The following is a 15871-nucleotide window of genomic DNA, read 5'->3' as shown; positions in this document are numbered from 1 at the left end:
ATTAACAATTTGAGTGAATTTTGATTTAAACATCCGAAGTTATTTACTTTTCAATTTGGACTGATCAGATTGTCTAAAAACGGTTAAAGGTTGTTCATAATATCAAAAATATATGAATGAATAGAAAACACAAACATCAGCTTGATCCAAAACTTCTATGGCCTCTAAGAAATTTTAAATGGTAGAGGTTTAATCACACTAGCTATTTCCTGTGGTGTAGTCCACTTGAGCTTTGGATATGCTTCCTTTTTGTTCTTTTGACCTCAAATTACCTGTTAACATGGATGAATGGAGTGGATAAAATAAATAAATAATAGTGGACCCCACAGAGTTTACTTTGGTAAAAGTAACAAGTAACTACCTAAATGTAGTAAAGAAGGGTTTCCTTAAAACATTCATAATCATATATTGGGCCTGCCTGAATGTGATTCACATATCCAACCCACTCATTATGTGTGTCCCACTTGGATGAGGGATATCATACCAAGTTTCAACCGCATCCATGTCTGTATTAACTTATAAATAGATTGGAGCTCTAATAAACATCGCGGCGGGCCCTAAGAAGGTTTCAATAGTGGTTGTCACTATCCCACTCTTTTCTATGGTGAGTCCACTTGAACTTTGGATCTACCTCGTCAATCAGATGCACCATTCCATGGTGGGCCACGAGCTTAAAAATAAAGTCAATCCATGACTTGGGTGGGCCACACCACATACTATAGTTGAAAGGGTTACCCTCCCATTAAAATATTCATAATCATTTATTGGGCCTACGTAGATGTGGTTCATAAATCCAACCCATTCATTATGTGTGTCTCACTTGGATGAGGAGTCAGACCAAGTTTCATACACATCCAAAACTCATGTGGGCCCCACCAAATGCTTTTATATGTTTTAGGGATGTCTTCACATAGTTTTAGATGCTATGGCCCACCTGAGTTTCGTATATGACTGATTTTTGGACTTAAAGGGGACACATTAAATACATGGTGTTGATGTTCTACATACTTCATGGTGGGGCGCACACAGATTAACCTCATGGGAAGTTCCCATGAGGTGACCTTATAGTACCATTTCACTATTTTAGGTCTTTCATGGGTGTTATTCTAACCGTGTAGGGCCCACCTTGATATATTTTATGTATATCGACGCCATTCATATATTTTTCCATCATATTTTAGGATGTAATTTTAAATCATAAGAACTAAATAATCTTAGGTGGGCCATACCAATCAAAATAATATGATGAATAACCATTAAAAACCTTTTGAAGGCCATAAAAGTTTTGGATCAATTTGATCTTTGTAGTTTACCTTCATCTAGATCTTCTTTACATTATCAACAAGTTGGATTGCAAATAAACATTACTAAAACCATACGATGGGCTCTTTATAATTTTTAATGGTGAGGTACTATATTATCATTCTTTCCAGCGGTGTGGTCCACTTGAGATTTAAATCTACACAATTTTTTATACCTGGCCAAAAAATGAGTTGGAGAAACGTATGGGCGGCAAGGATATACAACACATCATCAAAATCTCATTTTTGTTATATAACTTTTCAATTTTTCTTGCCAAAATATGAAATCTAGTGTTCTTTTTTAAAAAATATATTTTTGTACAATTTGACAATTTTTTCACAATTTTGTTTATTTTTTAAAATTTTATTTTTCAAAATATCATTTTTTTATCAAAATCTCACTTTTGTTATCCAACTTTTCAATTTTTCTTGTCAAAATACAAAATTTAGTTTTCTTTTTTAAAAAATATATATTTTTTTTACAATTTGTCAATTTTTTCACAATTTTATTTAATTTCTTAAATTTTCTTTTTTAAAATATCATTTTTTTAATCTCACTTTTGTTATATATAACTTTTCAATTTTTCCTATCAAAATACAAAATCTAGTTTTCTTTTTTAAAAAATATATTTTTTTTCAATTTGTCAAAATTTTCACAATTTTGTTTAATTTTTAAAATTTTCTTTTTCAAAATATCATGTTTTATCGAAATCATTTTTTTTTTCAAAATTATCAGCAGTTTTTTTTTTTTTCCAAAATTCAAATTTTTCTTAAGCATTGTTAATTATTTTTCTACGTTTCTTAACTATTTTTTTCGAAATTCATAATTTTTTCGAATAGTTTAATTAAGCATTAGAGACAGTCTTTGATAGGGCTATAAGACGGTTTAGATCTCTAATAGAGTCCTTCGATCTCTAATACGACGTGCAGTACCGTCTCTAATAGAGACGGCTTACAGTCCTTAATAGAGATGGTTTTTGACAGGGTTGTGAGACGGCTAAGGACCGTCTCTAATAGAGACGGTCTTTGACAGTCTCAGATTGCAAGTAAAAGACGGCCAATGACTGCTCTAATGTAGACGGCCAATGACAGTCTCAAATGCTTCTTCTTCTTCTTCAAGGCCGTCCACATTAGAGACGGTCAATGGCCGTCTCAGATGACCCATATAAGACGGTCAACGACCGTCTTAAATGATTTATGGACGTTGAAATTTTTAAGACAATATTAAAGACGTTTAGGGGTCGTCTAAAATTTTAGAGACGGTTTACGACCGTCTCTAAAGCGTCCTTAAACCAAGCATTTTTAGAGATGGTCCAAAACCGTCTCTAAATTCGTCCTTTTTTTCCATTTTTCACGTAGTGAACCTAATTCAAAACTGTGGTGTCTCGATAAATATTTCAACTGTGGACGTTCGATCTTCACATTTTCGACCCAATTAAGACTTGGATCTGGATCATTTTTGCCCCCATGCTTTAAAATGAGCTCAAAAAATGGATGAACCGGTTGGATTTCTCAAAAACATTACAGTGGGCCCCACCTAAGTTTCCACTACAGGAACATTCTAAGAAAGTCTCCGAACTGGAATTTAGCTAGAGGCCGATTTGTTGAGTAACGGGTAGAGCTAGGCATCGGTCCGGATCGGATCGGATTGGGTTCAACTCGATCCGATCCGAAATATCAATGGTTTGACCTGAACTTGATCTGATCCGTAACCAAATCCGGGTCACCTGACTCGAATCAATCCGATACATGATTCGCCTGACCTGAACCGAGTCCGACTGAGTTCGAGAAACCGAGTTGAATCGAGTTAGGTACGATTCGGATCGTATGAATTTCATTCAAATGTTTCATGTGATGTGGTCCACTTCAACCTTTAATATATACCATTTTTTTGCTCAAGGCTTAAAATGATATGTCAAAATGGATGAACGGCTTAGATAAAACATATACATCAAAGTGGGCCCCACATGGCTCTGAAGGAGCTTTCCATCTACGTATTGATTTTTTTACTGGACGTTGACTTGACATGCAAGGCAAGAAATTGCATGACTTGCTTTTCACATAAGCACAACTTTCACAGTTGTGATTTTGTATCGACATTAGTGAGTTGTGTGGGTCTAATCATGGGGTATATGTTATATCCAAACCGTCCATCCATTTGGTGAGCTCACATTAAGGCTTGAGATGAAAAATAAGGCAAATCTAACTATCAAGTGGACCACATGAATTGTTTAACGGCGAAAATTATTCTCTGCTGCTATTTGTGGTGTGGTCGAGATGATCTTTGGATATTATTCATTTTTTGGATAATGTCCTATAATGATCTCTAAAAATATATGAACGGTGTGGATATAATAAATACATCACTGTGGGGCCCATATAACTTTGATCTCCTTTGAACCATTCGTACAACTCGGAGCTCGAGGAACGCCTGAAGCTCGAGGGCTACTTGCCTACTCCCCCTACCACTAGCAAATGGCCCATGGTCGGTGCTCTGTGGGCCCACCAAGATGTATGTGTTTCATCCATGCCCTCCCTCTATTTTATAGATCATTTTATGTTATGAGAAAAAAAATGAGGTATATAGAAATCTCAAGTGGACCACATTGTTGGAAACAGTGTTGAATGAATGTTGACCATTAAAAACGTTTTGGAGGCCATAAAAGTTTTTGATCAAGCTGTTATTTATTATTTCCTTTCATCTGGGTCCTTATGACCTAATCAACAGATTAGATGTTAAATAAACAGTACATTGGACCTTAGGAGGATTATAATGGTGGATATCCAATCATTATTGTTTTCCTGTGGTGTGGTCCACCTGAGATTTATATCACTATCATTTTTTTACATGAAGCCCTAAAATGATATGTAAAATGGATGAATGAAATGGATGAAACACATACATGATAATGGGGTCGGATCGGGTTGGGTCGGATCGAATCGGATCAGATTTTGAATCGGATCGGTTCGAGTAGGTATAGATCCGAACTTGACCCGAAAATCTTTCAGATCTAGACTGCCCTACTCGATCCGCACTGATCCAGGTCGTCGGATTGGGTTGGATCTGGTCGGATTAGGTTGGATCCACCAGATCGGGTCAGGATTGCCCAGCTCTAATAGCAGGAGTCGGGATGCGGATTTCATGTGAAAGAATTTCGCAGGGACTTCCTACGCTGGGAACCTAGGTAGAGCCCACTATGATGTTTGTGAGAAATTCTCTCCATCCATTTGTTTTGCAAGTTTATTTTAGGATATGAGGCAAAAAAGAACTTATTCAATGCTCAAGTGGGCCAAAACGTGAGAATTGAACTTGAAATATTTGCAGGGACATAGAAGTTTTGAATCATGCCAATATTTGTTTTTTTAGTTCATATCACTGTCGAACCAGAAGGTTTCACTGATAATAATTTCCCTAATAACCTTTTTCTTTTAGTACGCCCACTTGAGTATTTGATCCTAATTTTGTAGTCTCATATCCTAAAATGAGCTCAAAAGACGGATGGATAGAGAGAATTCCTTACCAGCATTACGGTGGGCCCCACCTAAATTTCGAGGGCGAAGGAACTTCCTATGAAAGGCTTTCCTAGGAAATCCGCGTCAGAATGTCACCATGTTCTGTGGACCCACTATGATGTATGCTTTGAATCCACACTGTCCGTTCATTTGGAGAGATCATTTTTGGGCAAAAGCCAAAGAATTAGAAAACAACTTCAATGGACCCACCACATAAAACAGTGGTGAGAGTGACGTCCACCATTAAAAACTTCTATAGGACAAAAAAGTTTCCGATCAAGTTGATTTTTGTGTTTTCCCTTCTTTCATGTCTTTGCTAACTTTTGAATAAGTTGGATTTCAATAAAAATCATGGTCGGCATAAGGAAGTTTTCAATGGTGGGCATCAATCTCTCCACTGTTTTCTATGGTAGGTCCACTAAAGCTTTAGATCTGCCTCATTATTGGCTCATGCCCTAAAATGATATCTCCAAATGGATGTACAGTGGGGATACAATACATACATCACAGTAGGCCAACTAACTTGGTGATGTCACTTCAGTAGCCAGTCTTGCTGCTTAACCTATCAGTAGCTAATCCGCCCAATTTAGCTGGAGTCATTCGAAATAACATGGACCAATGAGAATAGACCGAACTGGAATTTATTGTGCTTTCAACACAGACAATCCACAATCCACACTAACTTTTAATTATGTAACAAGCAAGAACGAAAGTTTTAAGTCTACGCATCAAGGTTTGCATGGCCCACATGCTCCTTCTCCACGCAGCATGAATGTGCCCATCTATCTATCTCATGCGTGCAATATTTTGGCCATGAAAATGGAGGCACATGTGCGCGCATGAGCTAAACCTATTTCTTACCATTTTTGGAAGAGCCAATTAAAAATGAACATGTGTCATTGAATGAGAGGTATATATTACGCATAAGATCTGTGATGATATTTATAATGTGTATTGCGGAAATAACGACTGGCTCTAGTTGGTTAATTGTAACACCCATATTTTCCCAATCCAAGTATATTAATTATTTTCCAAAACCTCGAGCGTTGGCCTTTAAATTTTAAATTTAAATTTAAATCACCTTATCATTAATTAGAGTTAATAGCAAATATTAACGGAGTAAACTATGCATTGTATAAAAACATTACAATCACCATAAAAATCCAATTGTAGCGGCCATACAGGACTTATACAACCAAAATAACAAAAGTTCATTAAAAAGAAACGGAAATCTATCAACTAATGGTGGAGCTCAATATGGGTCGGAGGGACCCCGTTTAGCTCCTTAGTTGCCCGAACAACATCGGCTTGCCTACACCTGCATCAACTGATATGTTTTGATAGCGTCAATGGCTATCGCAGCAAGAAATACCCTATAAGATTACACACTCCTCATCCATAATTCAGTATAGATCACAAGCCAGGATAAGATATATATTAAACACCACAATTCAAAATCATGATCATATACTCAAAAATAAAGTAAAGCAACATAATCTCACCATTAGTAAAATATAATAGCAATCTGACGCAGGGAAGAATGTGATCAGGCTGATCACCATCTTCCTCAAGGATAACTACTTCGAATCTACGAAGCTTCTTTGGATTCCTCACAAAGACTTCTCGAACCCACGAAGAAAAGGCAAGAAAATAGAAATAATATTCTAGAAAATTCATAAATTGATTGATGATTGTCTAATGTCTCCCTATTACACCATTAATATAGAAAAAAAATCAAAATTCGTAGTTACCAAAAATAGCAAAAATCTAACTCTAATAAAAATCATAATTATAATAAAACTCTTCCAAAACCTAATTTCTAAAAATAAAAATTCCAAATAAACTTTTGCTAGAAGAGTCCTAACATGATTACAAGTTGTTTCTGACAAGAAGAAAATTTAAAACTCTAAAAGTAAGAAAATATTAAAAAATTCAAAATTACTAAAAATAGTAATTTTTTCTTAAATTTTCATTTTTGAGTTGAAAGTGTGCATTTTCTGTTCATAACCCCAAGTGTAGGGTCGCGATGTAGTAATAACTTAGTAAGACTGAGGTCGAATCCATAGGGACTAAACTTGTACATATTTTAAAATAACTAGAACTAGAACTAGAAAAAAAATTTAAATCTAAATCTAGAATAAAGGAGAGTAATTGTGAATAAAGTTGATTAAAACTTGTGAATTTAAATGTGGGAACTAGGGTGCCAAGGATCCACTTATAGCTATCAAGATGCTACCTTACTTGATTCAAAGAACATAATTGGAATTGGAGTCCTATCCTATCCAATTGAAAGATAAAGCAATTAAATCAAATATGAACTTTCATTAACCTAATTCTCAATGGAAGAGAATTGTGATGAGTTGAATGGATTGCATCACCCTACCATGCCTAAGAGAGGATAGTGAACAACATGATTTACCAATCTCACAATCTCAGAATGGAAAAGAAGATACTCAAAGCTATCACAACATCTATTGTAATTTGAGTCACAACAAACCAAAAAAACCTGAAAATATTTCTTAAATTCAAACTAAAAGTTAATGAAGTTTAACAAAAACAAGAATTAAAGCAAAATAAACATCTAAACATATAACAAGCTTCATCTCTTAGCCCTAGCTAAGAGATTTAGCCAACCAAATACATGATTGAACTAAAAACTCTTAAAAAAAGCATAAAAACTAACTAGAAGAAGAAGATTGAGGAAGAATGAAGGACTCCTTGAAGCTCTCCAACACTTTGCTCCACTCTTCCAACCTTAATTCGTTCTTAGAAACAATTAAAAGAATAATATTTATAATATTTGCTTGGACCGACTTTGAAACCGCCTCAAATTTGCATAAAAAGTTATGCTTCGGTCGGACCGAAGTTGGGTTCAGTCGAACCGAATTAAAGCTGAAAATCGCACTTTCTCGCTGGACAAATCTTTGCGATTTCGATCAGACCGAAGTTGGCTTCGGTCAGACCGAATTAAGGCTAAAAATTTTGTTTCTCGCTAGACTGTTTTGTGTGATTTCGGTCGAACTAAAACTGCACTTTGGTCGGACGAAAGTCTGTTTCAGGAAAATTCTGCTTTAGACTCAGAATTCCAGATTATGTTTTTTCCATGGCAATTTTCAGGAATCTTCTTTTTTTAGGATTCATTTTCTTCACTTCAAATCTTCGATTCTCTTCATCGCTCACTTAGTTTCCTTGGATATTTCGCATGTGAATTCTTCATTAATGACTTCCAAATCTCCAAATCTTCATTTAGTAATCTTTTTAGCGTAAATCTTCTTTTTGGCATCAATTTCACCTTAAGCTCTCGAAATCACCTCGCACATGAAAACATGCATAATTAGATCGATTAAGCATTATCATGTTTATAAAACCAAGGTATAAATAGGGGAAAATATACAATATTTTGCACTCAGCACACCCCCCAACCAACATTTTGCTAGTTCCGAGCAAAACATGCATGAAGATATCCTCAATTCTCAGTGTACAAACCTCTTTCAGAAAATAATATTTTGTGTAATCAGGTATGAATGAGTATAATCAAGACGAGAAAGTGGAACTTTGAAAACCTAGAGCCGAATCACATAAGCAATCAATTAAATAAGTTTTATATCAATCACTTAGGAGCATAAGTTCATATATTAAGTTTTTCAATGTGCTCAGTGAATTTCAACTTTCTTTTCATTAAAATACTATCATTTCATAATGTTAGCCATGCTCATCGCCTCAAGATTAATTGAATAGTCAAGTATTAATTCCGAACTTATCCCACTTTTCTTCTTTTTCTAGTTATATATATATATATATATATATCGACGGTAACTTTTATCCGTTCGTTCTTTTCAGTCTTTTCATCTTTATTCTTTTCAAAATTTTCATTTTTTTCCAAACTTTTTCAGTCTTTTCATCATACATGACCTTTTTGTTGATCTCACTGTTTTTTAACAGGTTCTTTTCGTCTTTTTAAGGTGGATAAAATTCTTCCAACTTAATTCTCAATATCTATCAATGATACTCATATTAACACTCACTTAGAAATTCTAGCATATTCCAAGAAAGCAAATTGAAGATGTCTTGTGATTTAGATTAACATGATAATCAAACTTCCTCCTAATCAATTTAAATGCAAGAACCTAGATGATAGTCTACTTGGTTGATCAAACTCCAATAATTCAAGATTCAATCTTTGTCTTATCATCATACTCAAGGCATTCTTAAATACACAAATTATCATTTCCTAAACATGTTTTTAACTTGAAAAATTAAAAATTCAATTTTTGCTCAAAACTAAGAAAACATTGATTAGTTTACCTAATTCACACCTCCCAACCTAAAAGTTATATTGTCCTCATTGTAAAAGATATGAGCATGTAATGTATATGAGACAATAAAAAGAAATGGAAAGTGATGGGAATATAATATCTGAAAGAGGAGAATTGAAGCTTTTATAAAGTTCTTAACATATAAATGGGTTAGCATGAAGACTAAATAAACTAAAATTAAACTATCATAATCCTAAATCCTATGAAAGCAATAAACCTAACTACACCTCCGTCAGACTAGGAGGTCAATCTTGGTACACAGGATCAGTCAGAGGCATGGACATGTCCTCTGAATCAAACTTCTCAACAAATGGCTTAAGACGATTTACATTTACTTTGAAAATATTATCATTCGCTGGATTCTTTATCTTGACGGTCCCATGAGGATAAAAGTAGTAACAATAAAAGGGCTAGTCCAACGAGATTGAAGTTTTTTCAAAAAAAGATGTAACCGAGAATTGTATAGAAGGACTTTCAGATTTTTGATAGCCTAGCAGGCTCTATGTTCCAACTCTACAGGCAAGTGGCAAGCTTTCCCATATACGAGTCTAAAGGGAGACATTCCGATGGAGGTCTTAAAAGTTCTACGGTAAGCCCATAAAGCATCGGTCAAGCGGATTGACTAATCCTTACAGTCAGGGTTAACCATTTTTTTCAGAATTTGCTTCATTTTCCTATTGGAAATCTCAGCTTACCCGCTTGTCTGCAGGTGGTACAGAGTGCTCACCTTATGAAAGATGTCATATTTCTTCATTAAGTTCTCAAATGGCCTATTACAAAAGTATGAGCCTCTATCACTAATGATGGCCCGAGGCATTCCGAATCAGGAAAGGATGTTTTCTTTTAAGAATCTAATTACCGCTTTGTGATCATTATTCCGGCATGGGATCGCTTCGACCCACTTAGTGACATAGTCTACTACCAATAAACTGTAAATATTTCTAAAGGATTGGGGGAATGGCCCCATGAAATCGACGCCCCATCAATTGAATGCTTCAATGATAAGAATTGGGTTGAGCAGCATCATATTTCTACAGAAAAATCCTCCCAATTTTTGGCAACACTCACAAGCTTTGCAAAACTCATGAGTATCTTTGAACATAGTGAGCCATTAAAAGCAACACTGTAGAATTTTGGCCGTGGTCTTTTTAGTAGAAAAGTGACCACCACAGACCTGAGAGTGATAAAAGGAGATAACGCACTGATATTCATTGTCTGACACACATCTTCTTAGAATTTGGTGTAGGCAATATTTAAACAAATAAGGATTGTAAATGTTATCTTATCTAGCTCCTAGGTTTGTCGAATTTTGTAATATCAAAACCTCTTGGAATCTGTATCTTGTTTAGCGGTTATTGTAAGATCAACTTCATGTCATCCTTGCCAATCTTATCTATATTCAAGTACAAGATTAAGAAGTTCAAGTAAAAGATTAAGAAGTTCAAGTACAACATCAAGAAACAAGAAGTTCAAGTACAAGATCAAGAGGTTCAAGAACAAGAAGTTCAAGTACTATATCAAGTCTTTAAGCATCAATTACTTTAAAAGAATGATATGTGATGAATCAATATCACAAGTAAGGTTTGTTTGACCATATATTGTGTTCACTCCCCAAGTATAGGGTTATGATGTAGTAATAAACTCGGTGAGACCGAGGTCGAATCCCAAGGGACTGATACTTGTACGTAATCTGAAACTAAGTAGAACTAGAACTAGACTAAGATGAAATCTAAATCAACTGTAATTTGAGGAATAATGATGAAATAATTATTTAAAACTTTAAAGAATTCAAAGGTAGGAAACTAGGGATTCAGAGGATCCACTTATAGAGATCAGGGAGATCTTATGCCTGTTTCAAGAACTCAACTGAACTTAGAGTCTCATCTTCATCCAATTGAAGGGTGTAACCATGAAAATCAACTGAACTTCCTTTGATATAGTTTTCAAGAGATGAAAGGTATATGAATTAGAATGGGCTTCTTGACATCATAATCAAAAGAAGGAAAGGAACATGCTCAAAGCCATCGCAAACCTATTATAATTTCAGTCACAGTAGACCATTAAAAACTGAAAACATTCCCATGATTAAACTGGTATCAAGTTCAATTCAGTCTAAATAAAAGGCACAAGCAAAAAGTCTCCCCATCACGCTATAAGCTTCACCTCTTAGCCCTAGCTAAGAGGTTTAGCCACACGTAAACATGATTAGGCTAATCTCTTAATTAAAGATAACCAAACAGGGAAGAAAAGGAAGAAGGAAAGAAGAACCGGATGCACCCCACTCTCTCTGTCTCTTCTCTTCACATTCAAGCCGAGCTCCCCTGGATTGGATAGAAAATTGAATCCCTTCTCTTCTCTCTCTCTTTTCCTTTTATAACAGTAGCAAGTCAGCTAGAAGAACCGACCTTCTTACGCATAAGGGAAGGTTGCTGGAGTCGGTGTGCGTGGCTTTTACGCAGCCAGTTTCGCAGCAACACAAAGACAGCTGTGTTTGATGGCTTTTGGGGAATCCTGCGATCAACAGTGACCGAATTTGTCTCCTTGGTAGTGTTCATGGGCCCCCTGGGCATCTTTTGGACGGTCTGGATCACTGATCCGACCTTGATATTGATCACAGAATGGCCCACAGTGGCCGATTTTCATGGATGCATGTTGCTGCATAAACAAGGTATGTTGTGACGATCGGTGGGTCCCACAGTATGGTTTTTAGAGAAATTCACCCCGTTCATTGTATTCCTGGCGAAAAACAGGCTAGAAGGAGTGGTTTTGGTCAAGTTTTAGTGCGGCCCACTGTATCTTTGGTTCCACTGTTCATTCTGCGTTTGACGATGATCTTACACGTTTACGTTTATATGAGGACAGAGAAAGCTTGGAGATAGTTTTGGCCACTCTCCTGAGTGAATGATGGTCTGGATCATCTATTTGGATGATGAGTGGGCCCCACTACTGAAAAACGGACGGACAGCGTCCATCCGCTGTTGCTGCGTAAGAAGAAGACGGGTCAGCCCATCTTTGACCGGGCTGACCGTCCAGTGAACAACGGCTGTGCGTGTGCTGTGTACACGCACCATGTAAGGTGGACCTCATGGTGATGTATATGAGAAATCCACACCATCCATCTTGTTTCTCTTCTACTTTAAGTGGTTGAGACCAAAATTGAGGCATATCCAGATAGCAGGTGGGCCCCAGTTTAACAATTTATGGGCTGATCTTGCTATTGGGCCTCTTTCACAAGGATAGAACGGATGAAATTCAACATGTATGGTTAATTTATAGTCCTCAAGCCATGTATGAAGTTTCGAGCCGAGAAGATGGTTAGAACCCGGTGATCTTGCATTCTGGCTGATTTTTGGGCTACTTGAGCTTCAGTTTCTCAGTTTTCTCAGATCTCTGGCATGTAAATCCATTGATCTTGGTCCCCTGGGGTCCATCCCTTGCCTTGGTGCATTCTGAGCATTAATTCCATGCTTTTAGCATCCTTTTTCAGCCCAAGCTCCTAAAGTCACCTTGCAACACAAACACGATTAAAATAGTTTGTTAAATAGTATCATGTTCATAAATGCAGGCAATAACTGGGTCTAATATGCAATATTTGACCCTCAACACAACCCCCAACCAGCATTTTGCTAGTCCCGAGCAAAGCATGCGAAAAATAAGTTGAGAGTTATAGGACAATCTCTAAAAACTTGAGTGATTTAAAAAAAAAAAAAAACAATCAAGATACTAGAAGTCTAAGATTCATGAATGTTGGGCTTTACATTCCCTATACTCAAGCACTCAGTAGATTTCATAACTAAAATCAAAGTATTAATCCAACAATCAGAAAAATTCTAAACGTTGAGTTCCATGGGTGTATCGTGTAATCTCGGCTTATCATTAAGGTTCACTTCTTAATTTCATGATATTATCGGTAACCAATAAGATAATTCATGATAACTAAAACTTTCCTCACAGATCATTCTTTCATTCTTCCAGTTTTTGATTTTTTTTAAAATTAAAAGTAACGCCAATGAGGGGAATCAAATCTTCACCTATAGGGAGCAAACCTATGGTGAAAACCAGTCGCCCATCCCTTTCTGATTGTCAACCTTGGGGAACCTTCACCTTCACCTATAGGGAGCAAACCTATGGTGAAGACCATTCGCCCAACTCTTTCAATTTTCTCAGGTTGGTTCCTTTCATGCTTAGGGATTACCAGGTTATTCCTTCAATATCGAACTGAAACTTCAATGTGTAAGCAAGATGTGACATGTGAAATCATGACTCAATCAATGTTTAAAGCCTCTAATCATGGATTGATAATTCAAACTCAACCGTGGAATCTATCAGATAGCTAAATCCAAGAGACGTAAATCCACAACACCCATATCTTATAATTCTAAATCAATGATGATCGTTAAAATCACATCGAATTCACAAGAATTTCCAAAAAAAATTTAAAATTTTTTCACACAATTTGCTCAAGATCGAGAAAGTACTGATTAGGTGACTAAATCTCCCACCCCCAACCAAAAATCTACATTGTCCTCAATGTAAAAGAATAAGCATGCAATGCACATGGGACAACGAAAGTAAATGAGAAGTAATGGGAAGATAATACCTGAACGAAAGAATCAAGAGGCTTTCCATGGATTTCTACGTAAGAGCGGGTCAGCACAAGAGAGAAACCAAAAAAAATAAAAATAAAATCCAACCTATACCACTTTCGCAGGCGCTCTCGATTGCATTTAGCATATGCAACAAGCCTTTAAACTCCTAGGTTGCCCCTAGTGGACGAGTTGTAGTCTCGTGAGGGTTTGCAGCAATGTTACCCACAAACATTGAACTAAGAAAATAAAATGGAATGAAAAGCTAGGTTGCCTGCCAGGAGTGCTAAGTTTACCATCTATCCTAAAGCAGTATAAAACAAACAAACAACCCTAGTCCTATGAAAGCAGGAAACCTACCTATACCTCCATTAGACTAGGAGATCAATCTTGGTAAACAGGATCAGTCAGAGGTATGGACATGTCCTCTGAATCAACTTTCTCGACAAATGGCTTTAAGCGATGTCCATTTACTTTAAACTCATTGCCATTGTCCGGATCTCTTATCTCAACAATCTCATGAGGATACGCAGTGACCACAATGTAAGGGCTGGTCCAACGAGATCGAAGCTTACCTGGAAAGAGATGTAATCGAGAATTATACAAAAGAACTTTCTGACCAGGTGTGAATGATTTCCATAGAATACGTTGGTCATGAAACGCCTTCATTCTATCCTTGTAAATTCTTGAGTTCTCGTATGTGCCGTTCCGGATTTCTTCGAGTTCATTTAACTGAAGTTTGCGTAGCAGGCCAGTGTTGTCCAAATTGAAATTCAAATTTTTTATTGCCGAGTAGGCTCTATATTCCAACTCCACAGGCAAGTGGCAAGCCTTCCCATAGACAAGTCTAAAGGGAGACATTCTAATAGGTGTTTTAAACGTAGTACGGTAAGCCTATAAGGCATCAATCAATCAGATTGACCAATCCTTACGGTCAGGGTTAACCGTTTTCTCCAAAATGTGTTTGATCTCCCTATTGGAAATCTCAGCTTACCCACTTGTCTGTGGGTGATATGGGGTGCTCACCTTATGAGAGATATCATATTTCTTCATTAAACTCTCGAATGGCCTATTACAAAAGTGTGAGCCCCCATCACTAATGATAGCTCGAGGCGTTCCGAATCGGGAAAGGATGTTCTCTTTTAGGAATTTAATGACCATGCGATGGTCGTTATTTCGACACGGAATCGCTTCAACCCATTTAGTGACATAGTCTACAACGAGTAAAATATATAGATTTCCAAAAGATTGGGGGAATGGTCCCATGAAATCAATGCCCCATCAATCAAATGCTTCTATGATAAGGATGAGATTCAAAGGCATCATATTTCGATGGGACAATGCTCCCAATTTCTGACAATGCTCACACGCCTTGAAAATTCATGAGTGTCCCTAAACATAGTAGGCCAATAAAAGCCACACTGCAAAATCTTGGCCATGGTCTTTTTAGCAGAAAATTGACCACCACAGGCCTATGAGTGACAGAAGGAGATGACACTCTAATGCTCATCGTCTGGCACACATCTCTTTAGGATCTGGTCTGGGCAATATTTAAACAAATATGGATCGTCCCAGAAAAAGTTGCGAACCTCGGTAAAGAATTTCTTCTTATCTTATGCAGTCCACTATGTCGATATGGAACCTGTGGCAAGATAATTAGCAATATCAGTGAACCAAGGTGAATGAGAGACTCTAAACAGTTGTTCATTAGGGAACATGTCATTGATATGGGTCGCCTCAAGGGAATCAGAGGTATTAAGGTGAGAAAGGTGGTCGGCCACTACGTTCTCTACTCCCTTTTTATCTTTAATCTCCAAATCGAACTCTTAGAGTAGAAGGATCCATCGTATCAGCCGAGGCTTAGAATCATTCTTAGAAAGAAGATACTTAAGTGCCACATGATCTGTGTAGATAATGATCTTGAATCCGATCAAGTAGGACCTAAATTTGTCCAAGGCGAACACTACGGCTAAGAGTTCCTTTTCCATAGTCGAGTAGTTCACTTGGGCAGGATTTAAAGTTCTACTCACGTAATGAATGACGTAGGGCCTCTTATCTTTTCTCTGACCTAGAACCGCTCCAAGAGCATAATCAGAAGCATCGCACATAAGTTCAAAAGGAATGCTCCAATCAGGTGGTTGTATGATGGGTGCAC

The sequence above is a fragment of the Magnolia sinica genome, chromosome 19, assembly GCF_029962835.1.
Source record: "Magnolia sinica isolate HGM2019 chromosome 19, MsV1, whole genome shotgun sequence".
In the NCBI taxonomy this organism is placed as follows: Eukaryota; Viridiplantae; Streptophyta; class Magnoliopsida; order Magnoliales; family Magnoliaceae; genus Magnolia; species Magnolia sinica.
This window is presented reverse-complemented; position numbering follows the sequence as displayed.